General features: G+C 30.8%; 1 long non-coding RNA gene across 8 annotated transcripts in view; it reads left to right on the plus strand.

Annotated features, from left to right (window-relative positions):
- LOC114130330 (uncharacterized) overlaps positions 1–21853 on the plus strand; it is a 50194-nt gene that overhangs the window by 8207 nt on the left and 20134 nt on the right. For 5 of the 8 annotated variants that reach the window (XR_007603077.1, XR_007603078.1, XR_007603072.1 and 2 more), the window contains exon 2: positions 16528–16658. The exons of 1 other annotated variant lie outside the window; for it this stretch is intronic. This is a non-coding gene — a long non-coding RNA (uncharacterized LOC114130330). Of the gene's footprint in view, positions 1–15486; positions 16049–16527; positions 16659–21853 lie in introns of those variants that run through there. 2 more of the 8 variants (XR_007603075.1, XR_007603076.1) reach the window with 2 other exon arrangements.

Here is a 21853-nt window from a genome sequence, read left to right on the forward strand (position 1 = left end):
GTAAAATTAATAATAATTAATTAATAATAACACCGTTTTTTATATTAATATATATTATATATGTACTTTATCGTACCATCGGAAATAATGACCCGCAAGTATCGTAATATTGTTGTACTAATGGTCTAAATTAACGGTTCAGCGGTTAAATATTCTGTTGAAAATATCATTATATTATATTATATATTTAATTATTATAAAACATTTTGTTTGTAACAGTTGTTGGCGGAGTCGTTAACTGCCGCCGTACACGATTCGAGAAAAGGAAAAACACGGTAATCGCGTTATCAAAAAGTCGTTTTTATTTCCGTCACGTAGTACTATACGTTAAACCGACCAAAAGTTTTGGATAACTTCACCGTCACCCACGTCGTGTATATACGTCTATAAGCGGGGTCACGTAGAGCGTGAGATATTCCGTCGCCCGGTTGTTGGCCGTTTCGGATACTTTAAAAAAAAAAAACAAAAAAATTTAAATGATTCATTCGCTCGTGTTTCGAGTGGTTGGCGGTGACGGCAGGACGTTGGAAATACAGTAGCTGTGGTTATCAAAGGTTTTCAGTGTAAGGGTCGTGTATTGTCGACGTGGAAAGGAAAACGGTGTACGTGGAAATTACAGGTGAACTGTTGTAATCGCGGTAGAAGTATATAATATAATATGGGAGCTGAGGTTTAAAATATAGAATAGTTCGGTTAATGTTTCATTCGTGTAACTATACCCCGGAGAATATTCTTATCGCGGTCCAAGAACATAACGGCCGCCAATAATTTAAACGACCTCGGTACCGTAGATAAGAAGACGGCGCGTGTTGTTGTTGTTGTTGCTACACAGTCCTTTCGCGCCACCGCGGTCCTCCGAGGACGCGTTATCGAATCTGACTCGTTCACGCGCAAACTTATATAATAATGTAATCGAAGAAAACGTTGGCGTAACGTCTTGAGCTCTTACTCTGTACAGTATAATTTATTGTATCGATAATATTATAATTTTACACGACTTAAGTCTAAAATGACTAGAATACGTATAAAACATAAATGTCTTCTTATACTCCACGCAAAACGAACATTTTAAAATTGTTTTTTTTTTTTTTTTATTATTATTTATAATTTATTTTACGAACTACAAACTCCGTCAATGGTATCACGACATTCGCGACCTATATGATATTTTTATATAATCTTCATATTTATCAACAATATTTATGTTTTTTTTCACATATCCGAAATATCGTACTTCGCTACAGGGCCGTCCTCGGGTTTTTTCAACGCAACTTTAAAATTTCTGCAGTACACTAGATAATAAAATAATTAAATCGATTTCGTTTATTCAAAGTTTACCACCCCTAAACTAGTTGGCTGCCTCTAGGTGGCTGTCTATTTTGCTTCCGCATTGGGCCTGCTCTCCGTCGCTATATTTACACTCGGCTATTAGAGTCGATAGTGTTTCGCATATTATACCGATAATGTATTTTTCGGTCGAAACGACATAATTATATACTGTAGTGACTCTTGGGATGACCGGTCGGAACGGCAAAAATAGTGCCATCACTGCATTGCTTTCGAAAACAAAAAATGTATTTCGCAAATCGTTAGAAGGTTATTGAATAAGAAAAAACTGTGTTGTTTCAAATATCCTCTGAATTATAATATACCTACGTATATTTTATCATATTATTTTATATTATTTATATGCACGTGGCGATTAAGTTTGTTCGCTTCAAAGTCTTGCGAATGTGTATACGCATGCACACACACACATATATATTATGTACGTGTACGTTATAATTAAACGGTGGAGGGGGTAGCGAGCGTGCGCGCTCCGTCGTCGTTGCCAGCACTCGTTCGCTTCTCTTCCAAGTTTGCCGCGTGGCTTTTAATTATTATTAAAACTTAGAACTACTAGCTAATTAGTTGACGAGCCGCTCTCTTGGTTTTCCGCCGCTCGTACCTCGCACAGTCCACCCACCGCGTCTTTTTCGAAGGTCTCGCACGTATATCGGCACGCAGGTCTTATGGTCGTGTGTCGGGGGATGACGGCTGTAGGAGGCGTATGGGGTGTGTGTGGGGGTGCGAAGCCCAAATTACATTTTCTTATTCCGTTTGCGCCAGTCGCGCGCAATTACGCGGTGCGCCCGGAAAAACCCTTTCGCCGACAATGCGTTAAAGCGCCGCGTGCACGGTGCCGACAGTAATTACGAGCACCTGTATACCTACAGTTTCGTTGGCTCTTACGCCGCCCTACAACACCCCGTCCCTACCATCGCATACATTTCCTTTTCATTCGCCGATTGTTATTATATTGTTAGAACGATGTCGCACTTACACGCGTTTCGTTATGTACGTCCGCCTCACCGTCCCGCCGTCTGTAACCATCCGAAAACGAGCGTCATCGCCGTACCGCATTATTGGGTTGGAAGTCGTAAAATATCGAATGTTATTAAACGGATTTTTTTAAAACAAACAATACTACCGAAATTTACAGTTTTTTCTTCAAAAACATCATTCTGAATCGTTTTTGAGAATGGAACTATTTTTTTTACCTCACACGTTTATTATATTATGTTATTATTACGATTGTATAAGTGCGTGTGCCTCTTACAATGTTCATTTTGTTTCTGATTCACATCGATACAATGCATTTATAACATAACGTAATTTTTCACATCAGTGAAACACTAAAACACAAGAGTCTTGAGAAATATAGGATAATAATTATATACATATTGTCAAATACTATATCATTGTAATACTATCGAATTTTATCTTAATGATAATACAATTGTTTTAAATGCACGAAAATACACCTGTGATTAGCTATTATTAATAACTAGGATTAGCTTGGGCTAGGATTTTAAAGCATATATGCTTCCTTCATATATAAAATATGAGATAGAAATTTAATTTTTTTGTATAAATTCGTTTCACGTCATTCTTTTTCCAAATAAATCAATTTATTTTGGCTTTTTTCTGTAAATGATTTTTTTGCTTTTTTAAAATTATTCCAGCTGTGGATTTTTTGATGTTTATTAAACTGTTGTAATAAAAATGAATAAATTCATGAGAAATGTAAAAACCAAGAATACTAATTAAATAGTTATTATTATTATTTTTATATTGGGTTATTATAATTGTTTTCATTATCGGCTTGATTATAAAATATATTAAACATAATACAGATTATCGATATACATATAGCTTTCAGTACATATACAGTCAGTATGCCTATAAGATCGATATCGACCATATCAAAACTTAAGATTTAGTGTTGTTATTTGAAACTTCTTGTATGAAGTATGCACCGATCACTTCAGTGGTTGTAGAGAATTCGTTTTCTATGTATAAAAATATTCTGTAAGACAATAGAATCAGTTTCACTTCTATAAATTTACGAAAAAATATGGTAGTTAATTCTTTTTCTAATTTAAATTAGTTTTTCAAATTGTTTTATTAATTTTTTGTCATGCTTTTTTTTTTTACTTTTAAATACAATCGTGTGCTTTTTGTTGTTGCTTATTTTGCTTCAAAATCCGAGTCCTAACTATTAATAATGGTTAAAAATAATATTATTTAAAGCTATAAATACATATTAAATATTATGGTCTATAAAATGTAAATAAAATATAATATATATTCTATTATTCTAAATACTTAATTAATTCTTAATCATATTTGGTGTTCTTAATTCAAATATATTATGATATATATCCACGGTAACGATTTCATTTAAGACAGTAGCATGATGCTTGTTTTTTCCCCTGAACTTTTGATTGCCATTCCTCTTTTACTTCTTGTCCATTAATCTTGTACTCCATCTTGCCACTCCCCATTTCTCTACATCATAATATTGATTATTCCTATTAATTTCTTCTCGGGTTTCCTTTCATGTCTATTCCAAACACCCTTTCAACTCCCCTGTGCTCCTTTCCTATTTTGAATACGTCTAAACCATCTCAATATAATCTCTCCTGCTTAATCACCAATATAGGGACCATTCCTACACACTCTCTAAAACTCATTTCTTACCATAATTAACCGTGTCAAGCCAGAAGACATCCATCTCATTCTATATAATACTTCTTAGTTTACATCTAACAAGCTTTTCCTCACGAGTCGTAGTAAATAATTCACTGTTATTGTGTAACCCGATATGTCGTATTAAATATTTAACAAAATAGTTCAAATTTGTTTACTAGTTTCTTGAATCGATTATTTTTAGATTATAATTTAGTAAGAGCTAAAATTAAAATCAAAACACATTTAGTTTTTTTGTAAGCTATACATTTTTAAACTATAATTTTTACGAAAACACAAATCTAAAATACTTTAAGAATTAAATATGAATTTAAAGTTAAATAAAATAAATACGATACAAAATATTTCTTTTCAGTGAATAGTGTTAAAATGTGATTTATTAATTCGTACAACTAATAATTATATTTTAGCTGTTTTTACAAGATATTTTATTTTGTTTATCATATATTATGCCATAATATATTTTATTTTAATCAAGTGACTGTAATTAATGAAATTAAGTTAATTATTTTCGTAATAAATGTTTGTTTTTTTCTTTTAATTCATAGTTTTTATAGAACGAAATAAGTTGTGCTTTATTTCTTTTTCCCTACAAATAAGTGTTTCAAATTTCATCCAATATTTCAAATCATCTGCTCGTGTATGGTTTTATATATGCAATTTATGTAGTATTCATTTAATAGGAATAATATGATTAAATAAATAATAATTCAAATTTTAATTATTTAACAATTTTGGTTTTTGTTGTCAGAAATTTTTCTATGCATTCTGAGAAAATTGTTGTTATTATTTGTTGAAATGAATTTGATATGTCACAACAAAAATTGTTTCCGGTGTTTTATTAACTTATACACACCGTGTAAAATATTATTAGTGTTTTACAATACATAAAAACTAAATTATTATCTAAAGTAAAGTTTATGTATATTAGGTTTTAGAATTTTTTAGATTAGATATTCGTATTACTAGCTGATGCTCAGTAAATAATAATATATTGAAATATTATAAATTATAATTTATTTTTTTCTAAAAAATCAAAATATGAGATGATTTATATAATCATTAATTAGTTACGTATTTATGTTCAATGTATTCAGATATATTTCAGACTTAAATATGGTAAAAAAAAATATTTTAATACGTGTATTTTAAATATTGGGTAGTACTGGTATGCTTGGTATGCTTAGTTTGTATTAATATTTGATTTAGAAACAGCATTTTGTAATGAACCGTACAGCTAATAAATAAACGTATAAAGGTTTTTTTAAGTATTTAATAAATAATAAAAGTTCAATAAACAATTAACAATTTAGATAATTTTACGTTAAAATTGTTTATGAAATTAAATTGTATCTAAGTATAAATAGTATAATTGTTATTGGTGGATTTAAGTTTGGATAAAAGATTTTTGTATTTTCAATTATTTATTTAAATTATGCTAATTAGTATATTATATAATAAAATGGTTGTATAAGAAATATTTTGAATACTTCAAGAATTGAATGTATGTATTCAATTATTTATTCTATTTCTTAGGACAATACGTTTCTCACTTTTAAATCTAAATTACGAAAATTATTTTCCACAATATAACTGTATCTATATATTGAAAAAATCGCATTGTATCGTTTTGTATAATAATTGTTATAATTGATATTTTAGTATTTTACCAAGACGGCCATATAGAACTCGTATTATTGAGAAACAATTGATTTTTTTCAAAACTTAATTCACACAACATAAAAATGTGTTGCGTACCTAGAAATCTCGAATTGTACATCCTTGAAGATAGTAATTTATGTATACGTAGTAAGTACATTGCACCGGTGCGCAAATCAGATACAATAATTCATAACTTATCGGTTTATTTAATTTCCCGATTGTAATAGCGTGCGGTTTAATAAATTCGTAATTGAAATTGAATTTATTACGCGATTGAAAATAAGCAATAAGTATCTTTATTTTTATTTATTTACGATACGATATTATAATCAGTTGATTATTATAATTATTATTACGGTTGTATAACTCGTAAGCGTCAATATCCAATAGTCGAATAATTTAATAACGGTTTATCGAATATCGGAGGTCGTCCATTTACTCGATTCAAATATTATTTTAACAGTGATTCACACACACCCTTCTTACCACACCGACCGTATATAATAATATCATTTATGTGCCGAGTTGCGTGCACGGCACATACACGTATAATAATATTATTATAACACCGTTGCGGTCGTGATCGATGAGTTTTTGGGGGAGGTGGTCGTGATTTTCCCCCCGCGTAACTGGTTGGAGATCGCAGGTGAACATTTATAATATATTAATAATAATTATTAATAAGCGCGATGACGGGAGAGACTAGGGTGGTTGTGGCGCGCGCGAAGACGGTCGAACCGCGAGGGTGATACAGCCGAGTCGTATACGAATCACACGTCACATAATATATTATATTATTCCGTATCGTTTTAAATATTTTTCAATGACTTCAGTGTCCATAATTTGCGCGATAAACGGCGTTAGATTAAAAATATATGATAATATTATATTGTAACGCCGGTACCGGCCGGATGTACCTATATAATATAATTATATAATATAATGTTCCGCGGCGGTCGGCGCCCGTAAATCGAATTATTTCGCGAATGTGTGTTGTAGAACGGATTTTGAAAAACACCGACGGACGACAGCCGCCGCACCGCGCGCGCATTATTAAAATATTTATACCGACCGAAGACAAATCCTCGGAGGGGCGAACGGGACCGGCGGCGGGGCCGGGGAGGTGTTTGGCGGTTTTAAAATCTTGATTCCTCCTCGGGCAAACGAAACGGCATTCGCGAGCTCGGCGCGCACGCACACACACCGACGAACGGTGGAAAACATTTCCGACCAATGGGGAGCGACCGATTTTAATTGCTTTTTCCTCTTTTACTTATTCCCGGGACGGCGGCGGGGCGGCGGGGTTATAGGAGTCTCGCGCGCTGTACGAAAAGTAGTTCAAACACACACACAGAGCACCGATGAGGAGTGTACCGCCGCCGCTCCGCCGTTTCCTGTTTGTGCGAGCGCGCACGCACACAGTCGGCGGCAGCGACCCTTCTCCGCTCGAGCCATACGGATCTATATTTTCTCAACGTTTTCCGTTTTCTTTCTGCCGCGCCCGCGCACCGCCGCCGCCGCCATTTGTAATAACCCCCAGGCTTAAAATCCCTTACGTCGCCACCGCCTACCCCTTTCTTTTATACTACCATCCCTTACACACACACATATATATATATAATAATTTGCCAGTGTGTGTGGGGTTCGCTTTTATTGTGTGTACATACGTGTGTGTGTGTGTTTGTGATTACACACTCACACACACACATATATATGTAATATATTTTCTACGTCTCTGCGCTCCCTGCAGCAGCTTCCTCCCCGCGCCGGCTACTGCGCGAATAATTCTCTTAGCTACAGGATTTTCTTCGAATATTTCCATTTTCGCCCAGTCTTTGCTCTTCGGCGTGTGCTTGTCTCTCTGTGCGTATACCCGTGTATGTGTGTGTGTGTGTGGTGTGTGTGTGTGTGTGTGTGTGTCGACTTATCGATTTTTTCCCCTAATATGTGTGTATATATATATATATACGTATATATAAACATATTATATGTTTATATATTGTATTGCTTGTACCGGCTGCTGTTAGCGGCGGCTGCTTACAGGACGATTGTTTATATATACCTATTATATACACGCACTCGTATACGTACGATATGCATATATATATATACAATTTCAGTACGTTCACGATACGTACGTATATAAATATTGTAAATATTATACGGTCTTTCGTTATATAATCCAGGAAAATACGTAGGTACATACGCGCATAAGCTTGTATCGTGTTCGTCAACGTAAATTGTATTATACGCGTACTTGTTTTTTCTACTCGTTTTACCCAAATCACGTCCATATATAGTCGGTAAAATTACCGTTTACAAAAAAATAAAAAAAAAACAATCAAGTCTCATACGAATGAATATCATATTACTGTATCCAGTAACGTCTGAAAACAACTGAGGTCACTGTAGGTTCCAAATACAAACTATAAACATGGATTTTTTCGTTTGAATATTTTTACGGGGGAAAAGTTAATGCGGTTTAACTGATAGCTAATGACTCGTAGGCTGTGATAGTAATCTGGTGACCCATAATAATTACTAGATGTTTAAACGGTACACTATACACACCGTTTCTATACTATAGAAAAAATAATTATTACAACTGTTTTTCAGTTGTTTTAGATTTAAATGTTACAACTATTTTCTGTCAAATAGAGTTTTTCCCCAAATAGCAATCGCAATTCAGGTACTGTCAGTACTATAACAAAATGTTTATAATTTATGTAACTTATCCGTTCCTGTTGACTGTTAAATACATAATATTGTATGTATACATTAGTGATTAGTCTTAAGTTTAAACCTATATTAAATCAGAAAATCATCATTGACCGTATTATATAATATTACTATCAATTCATGATCAGAAAAGTAATTCTACATATTATCTGAAGCAAAATAATTCAATAAACGCTGAATATTAAATGAACAGTTATTTCCTTTATAAGCACTTAAAGTTTGAATTAAAGGAAGAAAATAGGCATAGATAATATGCAGACTCACTAAAAACACTTATTTGATTGAGAAATTACTAATTCAATACTTCGAATCAAACATTTTATCATTTTGCTGTATAATATAATAAAATAAAATACTAAAAAGTTTATAATTTTTTACTTTATAATCGAATATTCAAGTCATATACACTGACTGTGGTGGTATACAAATTCACGGTCTTGAATTGTCTAAAAAAAAATATTGTTTCTCAAAAATATTATTATTTCTTTTTATAAGAAACAATAACCAGTATTTAAGTACAGTGCATTTATCTGTAATAGTTCTACAAATAAAATGATATTATAATATAATATGTGGCACACTTACATCATGATTTATCTTGGTTTTATAAAATGTATGCGTGGTGAATTAAAATTGCGTGTAACCACATAGTTAATTATTATTATTATTATGTGTTAATCGTTTAATGTTAATACCTAAAATGTTTTTAAGATTTTCATTCAAAATATAAACATCGCATTCACCAATATTGTTCCATATAACCGTGAATGACTAAAACAATAACGTTTTATAGTCACAAATTATACATTAATAATTTCATAATGTTATAATTACTATTAAACATCATTGTACCCGATTTAACGTTATTCATCGTAAAACCTATTGTAATATAAAACGGTTTTCTTTCCTTTTCGTTTTTTATTTTTAAATTAAAACCAAAATTGGAATTGCGTCATATTTTCTCATTAATTTTGTTTATCTGAGTATGATATTTTGTGTATAGTTATTATTGTTATTTATATAAATATAATTTACATGAAGTTATATTACCTATTTTGTTTGACATTAATTTAATTTTACTCAATCAAGCCCAATGACGCCATCATGACAAATGTCATAATAAAGCCGTTTAGGTGCTATGAATAAGTGCAGTATAAATATTACTTTTTGTTATCCTATAATTGAAAACCTACTGTTATACACTTGAGGAAATATTAATTAATTATTAATTATTAAATTATATTTTTTGGTTCTTAATAATTTAAATTATGAAATTTTTTTTTTTGATTTTTTAATTTAACATATTATATTATAATTAAATATTCAAATGGTAATTATAGATTTTTTCAATTATCTAATCATAAGTCGAGCGCATCCATTTTATAAAATAAAGTTTTATGAAGAAAATACAATTTGTAATTACATTATAAATATAAGGGATAGTATTCTATTATTCTATAAAATATTGCCTCAGTAGTTTTATTAATTTTTAACATACTGTGATAAACTGTATGAATTTTTTTTCATATTTATAAGAGAGTATAAGGGGGACTTAAGAACTCAAAGTTCAAAATCTTAAAAAGTCTTAATTTCAATAATTATACTTTGAAATCGTCAATTATATTAGGAAAGATGATGTGTATTTTTTATATGAACGCAGATAATACCAATAGGCAATAATCCTTAATGACTCGAAATAGTATATTTTGACCGGATAAATAGTTAATCTTGTTTTCTAAGAGAAACTCTACATTTTAGTAGTAATGAAATATTATGAAATAATATAATTAGTCATTATATACAAATTTAATTTAGAAGTTTACATTTAAAATAATAAATTTTTAATTTAAAAATACACTTATAAATCAAATTATATTTTATATAACTAACATAAAAATATTTGTCTAATTTCATGTGTTTATTATATTTTTAGTGCGTGCGTTGTATATAAGACCTACGTAGACAAGCCGTACAGCCAAAGCAAAATACTTACACTTAAGCCGAAGTGCACAGTTCATTTGAATCAGAAAAAAATGAAAATTCTATATTGATAAGAAATTAATAAATAATTATGCATTTGTCACCGGAAAATTATTGTACTCCATCAATAGCGTAGCTAAATTGCCTATTTAAGACGCCGTGTGATTTTTATTAAATTATTGAATAATCTTATTTTTTTGAAAAAAGTTAACAACTATATTGTTATGATTTTATGAAAACCCAAAATATTTTAGAATAATTATTCATTATAAAATTGGGCATTGTATATCTTGACAATATATCAATATTGAAATATTTTACTTTTAACTATTTATCAATAATAAACTACTATTAAAGTATTATTAATAACATAATATAATATTATGGAAATAGGTTTAAATTTATTAAATGCTTATGAATAATAACAATTAATACAAAAAGTCCTTTAAAATAAATATGAAATATTTTGTAATGTATTATTTAATAGTTGAATATGCTAATATGTATTATTATATATTATTTTAGTTCCTAATATTCCTACTAAATAAGAGACCTCAATGTATTTTAATAGAGTCATTGAAAACAATTAGAATTACTCCTTAACCATACATAAAGATAAATAATCTGTTTATTGTCTATAATGCAATTTGTATGCAGATAGTCTACTTCAGAAATTTCACATAAAGCTTCAAGAGATATTATAGAAATAAGTATATTGACATCGTAGTTTGTAAATTCCTTAAATATTTTTGAAGAATTTTATTGAAATTAATTGTATGATTGTTATTTTAAATATATGACTTGCCTTTATATTTATAATTAATATAAAAACCCAATATTTTATCGTTATGAATAAGTAGATTAATATTATTCTTATGTGTATTTTATATAATATTTTATAATTTAACCAATTACCATTCTACATTTTCAAAATATTTTATATCGTTTATAATACTATTTATAGTTAGTTATTTAATCAAATCTATTTATCGTAAAAGTATATATATTATTACAATTTTATTGTGTGTATAAACATTTGAAAACAGTGAATCATATAATTTCTACTATGACTTTATATTTACGTTTCTCTAAATCGTTTTTTCTAGCAACCTATGTGGTCCCTCTGAACCAGACTCATCACGAATTCGCTACACACCCCAAAAATATCAACTTAATCTTAGTGCATTCATATCTTTCCGTCGTTGTTTATTGTAAAACTTATCGTCACGCGTGCTCGCCCGTCACGGCACGTCAAATTTAACCTGACAAGAGCGAGAAGAAACGTGTGCTTGCAGCACTCGTCTGGGATTTACAGTGTCGGGGTACTAAATTTCTGGAAGACAGCAACATTTTGCACCCAAAAACCTTTCCATGATACCGTCTAGTTGAATAATTTAATCAACATCCTTTGCGGCTCTGCCTGTCTAAGGCAACAGAGTGAACGAGTATTCACGCGTCGCATAAATGTCGTGCCAGATAAATGTCTACCGGGCGCCGTATATGTGCGATGTATCAAATCATTTTTGTCTCAGTTTCAATTAGGCTACTTACTATACGTACATATTATACAAAACTTAAGCACCAGAGATGCATTAACAAAACGGGGGAGAATATTAAATCGAGTTTATGTATTAATTTAAAGTCCTAGACTGATAAAAATAATAATAAATAATTTTTATGTACACAAGTTATACATGCAAATTTAATACAATATTCCTCGTAGTTCGTACTGAAAATATAAAACCTAAGACATACATGAAAGCTATTATTTTTTATAGACATCTTAAGTTAAATGTTTTCGAAACTACGTTTAAAAGATAAATAATAATGTTAATTATTTTTTCTTTTATAATTTCAAAACATTATTTATGGGAATTTAAATATTTACGTATATTATATTATTATAAATTGTATTATTTATAATGATATTTTTTGAAAGACGTCATTACATTTTGAGTTACATACGTTTATACATTATAATGGTTTAAACTATAAATACCTACACATGAATACAATGTATTATTGTAAAAATAAAACAAATGACTTAAAGAATTAGATCAAAAATAATTTAATGAAAATATAATATACTAGGCGATATAAACTGGCAGACCAAATATTGTTCGCGGTCCTCCGCTCAGAATCGCTTTTTGTATATAACGATGTATCATCGTTGAATTCAAATTGATCACGTCGCCCATAATAGTGACCCATTTGACAGCTGTACAACGTACGGCAGAGCGGTATCTACTCGTCTGAATATTTTTTTTTTGTTTTTAGATGTTAAAACAACAAAACCGTCTACTATAAAACACATAATATTATAATTATGTACATTATTGTGCACATTTTTTTTTTCGAACGGCTATTTAAGAAATTCGGCGATATTTTAAAGGATCTATTATTATAGCAGCGTGCAGAAGCACGCTAGCAGGTGACTACCGCGGTTTCGATTTTGGTCCCCGAGAAATATTAATATACACAGGCGTACAGCAGCCCAGATCTCTGTTCAAACATACTGGCGTGTTTTTAATAAATTACGCGATGTCAAGCGCAACGTGTCACGTTTACACGGGGCAATGTAAATAAAAGCCGTGTCGGCGGACACGGTCGCGTGTACAGGAAGCTATGCGCCGCGGTGCGGAGGGACGGCTACGGTACGCGAACCGAACGTCTGAGAAATAGAAGAATAGCTGTACATAGCTGTTATATTATATCCGTCAGCGCTTGTCGACAGAATTCCCGCAAAACACGCACGCACGCACTTCATCGTATTCGTATAGTCGTCGTCGTTGTCGTCATGAATATGCATCGTCCCTTTCGCCTCTACTCCTCCCGGCCCAGACAGTCACTCACATCGCCGTCTTAACCCCCTTTGCGGGGCACCGACCACCGTCGTCGTATTATGCACACGCGATATTATAATAATATAATATTATATTCGGTTCCTTTGACCCTGCGGCGGTCACATACGACTCGCATCCACGTGTGTTGGTATGTTATTATAATTTATTATAATATTATATAATATATATATAAGTACGTAGTAGGCGGCTCGGTATAATATGTGAGTAACTCGATGTAGTAATATACAGAGCCACACTTGCCATCGTTTAAAAAACGAACGAAAAGAGAGGAGTTATAGGTAAACATTATATTATGTAACTTGTGAGTAACTGGAAGGCATGACATTTTTAAATTTAATTTCCGCGTCTCGAGAGAAGTCGTTAAATCGTGTCCATACGTACACTAATAAATTTTATACTACCACATGCTGACATGCTTTTTAATACCATTGATTTCGTCAATGTACCGTTCAAAAAAGATTGACAAACACCATTAGACGGAAAAATATCGTTTTATTCGTAACACGTCTAATTTCGTTAAAATCTGAACTCGTTTCGTTCTATGATTGTTTTTTTCAAACGTTCTTGAAAAAAATAATGTTGGTAAAATTTTTTTTTATAAAAAAAAAACTTTATTTTCAAGTGTAAGGAATTTAAAACGATTCGAAGCTCTCGAAATTAAACGCGACTTGAATACGACTTTTGAAGAATCCACTAGAAGAAACACGACATGTGTATATTTCATCGCGAGGATGAAATAACGAATGAACCCTTTCGTTTCGGCGGCCGCACCTTCGTCAAACCGCCCCCGGACGTGTCGTGGTACGACGTAGGTCGTGATCTATTTGCGTGCACGCTAGTCGCATTTCTCAACGGTCGAAGGCTGCAGAGTCGGTAATCGGACTGACGGACGGATTGTCGGCAGGAGGGTACTGCTCCGACTGTAAGGGTGGTGTCGGGGTGTGGAACACCGTTTGAGTGAAATATAATATTATTATCCGGCGAACAATAATCATAATAACGATACGCGTGCGTATATTTATGACGGCTGCTGTAGTAAGCTCAGTTTCTTATATTATAATATCGTAATTTCACATAACGCTCGCCAGTTGCCAGTAACAACTGTGTATAATATATTATGCACATTATACGTGCAACGTCTTTGTGTCACTTTTATACAATATAATATATCGTATACATCATGGTAAGAATTTCAGTAATAGATCCTTTTCACGACTATTTCCGCAAATAATACGTTTTATTCATTTGTTACACGCCCAAGCGTATATTTGCTATACAGTAAACACCACGCATGAAAGGAAAGTTCACGCGAGGTGACGATTTATTATCTGCCATAGACCGTCAGGCTAACAAATTGATTTTGAAAATTTTACTTCCACTCTACTAGTCGCATTAAAAAAAAAAATTCCAGATTTTTTAATGTATCTTAAAAAACATTGTCAATTCAATAGAAAGAAATCGAAAAATATATCACTTTAATCAATTTTATTTCATGATTTCAGGGCTGATGAGCAATTTTTTAAACTTTGAAGTTGTATAAAATAAATATATTTTTAAATATATATTATAATAATCCAAAATCTATTATAATAGATAAATTACATTTATAATGCTTTTGGAATATGTTGTTTATTTTTAAATTATTTATTTATAATAAATATTTTATGACAATTTATATATATTGCATGACTATTTTTCAGAAAATAAAGTTATTATAACTTAAGTAATAATAAAATTTTAATGAATTAATATATATTATATCATACTACTTCCAAATAGTAGCAATAACTAGTAGGTACTCGTATCAACAGCTAGGCTATAAATCACAACCATCGCTTGGTCCTCAAATCATTAAAAAAAAACAAAAATTTAGTCCAACCACGCCCATTACTTAAACTAAATATTTAGTTAAAAGATATTTTCAAAAAAAATGTATTATCTATTGCTATGATTTTATTTATTTTCAATGGTACGTATATTATGTTCATATTTATAAAACTAAAGCTAATGTTTTCTCTTTATCCACATCCAAAATTTAGAAGTAATCTTGATTTAGGTAATGAAGTAAATATGAAAAAAAAATATAAATAATTAAATTAGTAAATATATTATATACATATTTATATTAGTAAATAAAATTTTAAGTTAATATTTTGTAACTTATTTGTATTCGATATCAGTCAAGCTGAATAATAAGTTAAAGACAACATTTTTTTTAATAAATAAAAACTAATTTTTGGAACTTAATTTTGTTTGAAAATATTTAAAGAAGGTAAATAAATAATAAATAATAATTTATAATTTATTGTATTATATGATAAAAAACATACTTTGAAAATATACTCGTAGGTACAAGAAATAACTCTTGTGTTCTTCAAATAAAGAATGTTTTAGGTATAATACTATTTAGTTGGAGATATTTAGATAGAACCTTGTGTTACTGTACCTCTAAAGATTAGAATATTTTGAATTAATCCTGAATATAGTTGATAAATCTCAAAATGTATTTATGCATTGCAGAAACGATGATAGCTGTAAGTGCAATCATTCTTACAGAACATCGTTCTAGAACAATAACGGAAAATACCAAATACTTAGCTACATCATTCAAATCCTCTTTCGTTCTCTTGACCATTACTAGAATCACCGCAGCTGCATACGCTCCAACAATTTTATAAAGGCCACTTGTTAAAAGCATTCAATATTGTCGTGCATAATTCAAGTTACCAATGAAGTAACCGAATTTTCCTTGTTTTGTAATTTTTTTATGTGTAAATATTTTTTATTTTTTTATTTTAATTCTTCGTTATATTAACAAAAAATAATGATTTCATGCAAAAGCAATTTAGACGAATACTTTCCGTTAAAGGAAAAAGGTTTTAAAATCTTTTGATATCTGAAATAATCGTAATTTAATAATTGAAAAATGATGAATATAGTATTAATCTATACCTATATAATATTGTGTAAGTCATTATTGATGCTTCTTTTGCTACTAAACCCATAGTTTACATCAAAACACAATTTAAAAGTTTAACTACTAAATAATTTCACTGATTTAATAATTCATCGTAATTATAATAATTTGTATTATTTGTATACCTATATAATTCTAATTGTACAAACTATTATAGATGAATATACCAAATAAATAATTAAAATAAACATTATTAATATAATACAGTCAAAAAAAAAAAAAATAAAATACACTTAAAACTTAACAACTTAAACAATTCTAATTTTATTTCAGGCTTAAGAATTTAAGATAATAACCAATTCGTATACCTATAAGAAATTAAGAAATTCAAAAGTATAATGAATAAGCTATTAGTATAATATGAATCACCTATATGGACACAAATATTTTTTAATACCTACAAGGTAATTATTTATACCTAATTTAATTTACTTATAATTTATAGGTACAAATAAATTAATTTAAATTATTTTTAGGTTCTATCTCAAAGCTTATTATTTTATAATTTTGATTATTGCATGGTTAAATTCCGAGTAATGTAATTGTATTAATTGTACTATAATTATGTGTATTTTGCTTTATAATTAAATTTTACAAATGCTTTGATTTTCAAATTTGTGGATGGTTTAAGTTGCAAATTCTAGTAATTTTTAAAATAACTAGAAAAACCAAATTTTAAAAAACCGGAATATTTACGCAAAACTAGTTTTTTAGCATAATTTTATAATATTTTGACTATATAAATGTCCATATACATTTGATAAAAATTCTATAAAATATTATACAAGGTTCTTCATAAGTTCTATTTTAAATATTATTTAAAAATACAAAGTTACTATTACTTTTAAGTATTTTAACTTCAGATTCGGACTATATTTAAATAAAGAATAACGATTTTAACTATATTTTTATAATAATTTAAATATATTATTCACATGGGTAGGTATTTGAAATGTTTAACATATATATATTTATATATTTTATGCATAAAATAAATATACAATGATATTTTCATATGAAATATTTTCAATAAATATTTATTCAGCCTATTGTATTACTGAATGATATAATAGCAATATTTAAATATATAAGAAAATATGTTTAGTTATAATATACAGAGTACAGATTGGCGACCAACATTTCTTCGTTCAGATTCGTCGTTTTTTTTCATTAAATACAAATTCACCATGTACATTATAGTACTTTGCTATTTGATATTTTTAGGGGGTACTCACTAAAATTAAATAAATTTTTTTTCATATAAAAGTTTATAAAATCTGTATATTTGTTCTGACCTTCACTGTTATATTATTCAAAGATATAAACAATTATCTGGTAATATGAATATTTAGTTTATAGCCTATGTACCTTAGATATTGACATATTTTGTTATTAGTTTTGCGATTCATATTCATACTTCAAAACTTTCAATAACTCTTCGTTTTGTTTTATCAGGTCATCTGGTTAACGCGTGGGAGTTTATTATTGCATAGTTTTGCCGCAGTTCGAATTATTGAACATTAAAAACTACGTATATAGAGTGAAAATATGGCTTTTCCATTTTCGTTTATCGTCTATTTTCGTCAAGATGGTTCAGATAATGTACTCATCGTGAATGAAAAATTATAACCCTTTTCTTTATGAAATAAGATTTAATAATTAATAATTCGCCATTTTCCATCACCGTTCTTTCGCCCTAATCATTTAATAATTCAATCAAATAATAATATAATACGAGCGTGATGTTTCCCGTTTCATTTTGTCAACTGATCTCAATAATTTGGTAGATGCATATTTAATATTCATACACACACATATATATTATAATATATATTATTCGAATAAGATTCCTGGCACTATATGGCTTTTGACGGAAATAAGTGAACGCAACTGGGTGTATTATATACAATACGTCACGTATTACAATAAGGGGCGATGAGCGTGCTCATAGCACTTAGGTCGTCTCATCTCGCCTTGAAGTATTATAATTATGTGTACATATATATTATATATATATATAAGTGAGCCGAGCGTGTATATTTTAATGCGAACAGTCGGAGATGGAATTGGCGAGCGGGTCGTAGAGTCCGGGCGCGTACATATAAAAGCAGCGTAATGATGGCGTAGCGGGCAGAGGTTCGCAGCTACTTTTTCGTAGGGCTTTTCCTCTTTCCGAGTACCTACTTGCGTTCACCCCATTTCTCCCGCACTCTCAGCCTCACAGACGACGATCCACCGGCATTTGCTACCAGCCGCCACCTCCATATACCACCCACGTCCAATCCATACTCATGGAACGACAACGACGACGACGACGACGAACGGCCTCGTCTCTAGTTTTACAAAACTTTGTTTGCTGTTAAGGCGTCGAGATAAGGCGGGCTCGGTGGCGGATTTTAATGGTATTTAAACACGCACCACCATACTACCACCGCCGCACACTGAGACACACGAACGGCCGGTACAAGCGGTGGCAATAACAAAATCTTCCGACGGCGACAAGAAGGCACCCACGCCGTACCCCCCCCTCCCCTACCCACACCGTACTCATCTGCTCTTGGACTGCCACTGAACTCGGCGTGTATCGTAAAACCAAAAGGGCCGTTAAAACTTTATCGCGTTTACCGGGCATTAAGAATACTTCGGCGGTGGAAAGAGAGAAGTAGAGATTTGGCGAGAAAACCACTAAAACTACTCGCCATAATACACGGTTTATATAAATATGCGCGCGCGCACATAAACACGTACACATAAACCTACATATATATGTGTGTGTTGTGTGTGTATGGATAATGTATATGTATATGTGAAGTGCAGTTATTTGAACTCGGTACACGGTACACGATAAAATGCCACTATATTGACCCGCATCCCTTAGCTTCGGTGATCTTATACTCACACATTATGCGTTCTCTTCGTCTTACGACACAGCATAGAAAATTTGTGTTCAGCAGAATACATAGAAAATTTGTGTTCAGCAGAATAAATTCTGAGTTGTTAGCTTTAATACTACACCGAATTTACCTATTATCAATTTCAAGTATGTAAGAACGTTATCTATATGTTATTACGTTGGATTTATAAGATATTTCACGGTGATTTATGAGTATGGAAAATATTACCGTTTAACAAGGATGGCCATATTATTAAACTCGAAAATGTTAAATATTAATACGTACTGTTTATGTATAGCTCTTAACTATAGCGATAATTTATTTCATCGTTGTTTAATTTATTTTTTTCCGATTTCCAACACATCATTTCATATAATATTAAAAACGATATATCACCTTATCAATTTCGAACCTATAACTATATTACGTGTTTCTATTCTATTTTCATACACAGAAGCTTGGAAAAAGGCTATTCTCGAATCAACACATCTGAATAAATTATTAACTGTTCATACCGCGCGTTAGCGAAAATTGTAATGACTTTACAGTTTATTTTCGTCATAATGATCACTATTATCCAACGGACAACTTATTCAAAGTGAAAGGATAACACAGTTATTACTATTACCCTCGGTTTAAATTAGTTAACCACCGAGTGACACTTTGTATCTGAATTAAACTGTTTGACGTAATTCCTGTTTGACACTGATATAGTGATATATATATATATATTTAACACGATTATAATATTAAAATCAGTGTCTATAAATGTTTTTCTTCTACAAATGTTACATTGTTCACATAAAATTTAAAATCTATTGATTCATAGTGGTTTTACCGAATGAGATTTTTTTTATTATATATATAAAATAATAGATAACAATAATATTAAACTCTAAATTATTAAGTAGCCATACCATTGTAATTTTAATGCACGAATAGTATAAAAATATATTGTTTAAAATTTCAAAATATATTACAGTGTTTTCTATAGTTTCGGAGAGCTTTTATAATTATATTTTTGCACATTTTCATTTTACATCGATTCTTTAATGTATTATTTATTGTTAACAATTTGTTTTACAATTATATATATATCAATTTATAATATTATACATATATTCATAACAATAAAAATATATACAAAATGTATTAGTAAAGAATATTATTAATTATTAATATTACTAAGTTTTTAATAACTTGTAAAAAGAAATTTAAAATAAAAATTCTCTAAATATAGGTATAACATTTAGTTCATTTAAAATACAATAAATTTAGCTCTAAGCTTGAAAACTTCTTTCTAAAGAAACTAAATGGAAGCATTATTTCACCATCTACTTTATTCAGCAAGTAGTAATATATTACAGTTGTGAAACGTATAGTTGATGCCTAAAGGCGAAAAGATAAAACAACCAACCTTTGAAAGGAAAGTTCCTGGAAAGGAATTCATGGATCCGTATTATAATACGGAAACAGGAAAGTACGAATGTAGAACGAATCGAGAGAATCTTCAATGAACAAAATATCCAAAAATATTTTGAAACAAAAGAAATTGAAATGGGCTAAAGTCATATGACGAACTTAAAAAAGTAGGATGATACAACTGGGATAGTTAAGGACCAAATAAGTTGTGCAGTTTCAGAAAAAATCGAAAACATTGACTATACACTTAGCAGACATTGTCGGTAGAAGCAGCAAAAGATAAAAGCTAAAAAATAAATATATAGTCGGGCAAAAGTCTATCGCAAACATGAATAAGTATACAAATATTATCCTTCTTAAATTAATAAAAACAGCCTTGTGTAATACACCTATGTGTGCGAATAATACATATAATATATACGCAGTGCACAAGTGAACAATATATAATATTATATTATTATTATATACAACCGAGTTTCCTGCTATATATATATACATGACGACCCGCCTTGTCTGTACACACGGTTCGTACGACTGCAATACTTTGGACAAGGACGGCGCAGGGACCGTGGCAGGCGGCGTTGTGTTGTGTTGCGTTGTGTGGGCGGCTGTGTGTGTGACGCGGGGGGGTGGGGGGTCACAAAGGCGGCGAGCACTCGACGGGTTCCTACTACAAAGTTTCTTTCTCCCGTTTTACACTGTCTCGATGTCTGTTGTTGATATTAAAATTCCATCCGTGTGCCTTTCGCGTATAACACGAACGTCGCCGTCGTCAGATTGAAATTCAAGGCGTGGCGGTATATTTCGCATTATACGAATATGTATAAAGTATGATGCCGCGTCCTGAATACGTTCTATATATATACACCGACCGGGGTGCGTGCACCACCGTAGCACTGTCGGGGACCGATGGGAGGAAGAGGAGCTCTTTCTCGAGTTTTGCGCGATAAAATTTATGCAAAGCCTAACAACAAACAAAATGGCTGCTTCTTATGGTACGGATATACTGTGTGTGTGTGTCTGTATCTATGTTTGTGTCTGCGTGTATGTGTGTACAACTCGGAAACGTTAAATTATAAGAACAACAAAACTTTTAATTGAGTCTTGGTAGTGTGTCTTATTTAAAATATATTAATAATCTTATATCTAGTCGTGTTGTATATGCGAGCAAACCCTGCAGTATACGCGCCTCGAGGTACCTATATATCATCATATAAAATACGGGCAGTCGTTTTAGTTGTATTTCGATTAGATATTATTTATTCGGTCACAAGCAAATACCA

The sequence above is a fragment of the Aphis gossypii genome, chromosome 1, assembly GCF_020184175.1.
Source record: "Aphis gossypii isolate Hap1 chromosome 1, ASM2018417v2, whole genome shotgun sequence".
Taxonomy (NCBI): domain Eukaryota; kingdom Metazoa; phylum Arthropoda; class Insecta; order Hemiptera; family Aphididae; genus Aphis; species Aphis gossypii.